Genomic DNA, 1,157 nt, shown 5'->3' with positions numbered 1-1,157 from the left:
GCATTCCTCTGTGACGTCGGCGCTGCATGGCCCTCAACATGCCGCGTAAGCAATGAAGAGGTCATAACAGAGCACAAGCATCGTCCGTGTCAAGAGACAAAATGCATAGGGATCGAGAGAGAAGGGCCTGAACCCTACTCTCACAAATATTTTCCGCATTCGAAAGCACGATCGAGCACCAGTGCACCGACGAGGCCATGCCGATTTAAGGGGGCGCACTCGGGACACAAGGCATGATTAAGGTCCACCACGCACCCTGAAGGGAACGAGATGGAGAAGGGATGGCAACACATCCATAATTCCATCTAGCTTAGGTATGCAACACAAGATCCCGATACCACCCCCTGAGTTCACTTACAACAAGGGGAGTTAATGAAGAGGAGTGTGGCTCGACAGTTCGATGCGAGTAGCATGAAGCCTGCCAATACACACAACCAAAACACCACCATATGCCCATTGCGTACTAATAGTAGCACCCACGCACACCGCCCAACAGCCCACCTAACCAATCGAATGGTAGGGGACCAGAAGGAACAACGAACGAGGGCGCACCACAACCGTTTGGCACGAGAACTACGAGGAGCAAAGTCCCACTGGGACTTGGTCGAGCCAAGACCGATCCTACAATCTCAACTTACACCCCCAGTGAGCCGTTGCCGTCAAAAGGACTTGGTACTGGGGTCACGGGCAGCTTCGAATGCGGGCAAGGGCTTGGCAAGGCCAAGGTGCCATGTGGTCGCCGACTTGGGATGCCTAAGGCATCCCTAAACGTGACGGGGGTGAATGGGCAAGCCAAGCTCGAGCCCATAGCAATGCATAGGCCACCCCAAGAGATCTTTGCCCGATATAGGGAACTTGGTCCAGGAGTCGTTGGCTACATTTCTATTGGCACGGGCTTGACCGGCCAGAAAATCTTCACCCCGGCCACTACCGCCGGCGACCAACCCACCACCGTTGTTGAGTTATGCGGGACGACCCGACCCCCATGGGGGGCTAGACGCACCCCACCTCGGCTCAGAGGGGGGCATGTCGCGGGGCAGCGGATCTCTACCCCTTAAAGAGCTAAAAAAACTTCGTCAATCTGCTACCAGGAAACATTCGTATGTCTGAAACGGGGACACTTTTCTTTAGCCCGCACATCCCAAGCACCAAGGTGC

Source organism: Gossypium hirsutum, unplaced genomic scaffold (assembly GCF_007990345.1).
Source record: "Gossypium hirsutum isolate 1008001.06 unplaced genomic scaffold, Gossypium_hirsutum_v2.1 scaffold_30, whole genome shotgun sequence".
Classification (NCBI taxonomy): Eukaryota; Viridiplantae; Streptophyta; class Magnoliopsida; order Malvales; family Malvaceae; genus Gossypium; species Gossypium hirsutum.
This window is presented reverse-complemented; position numbering follows the sequence as displayed.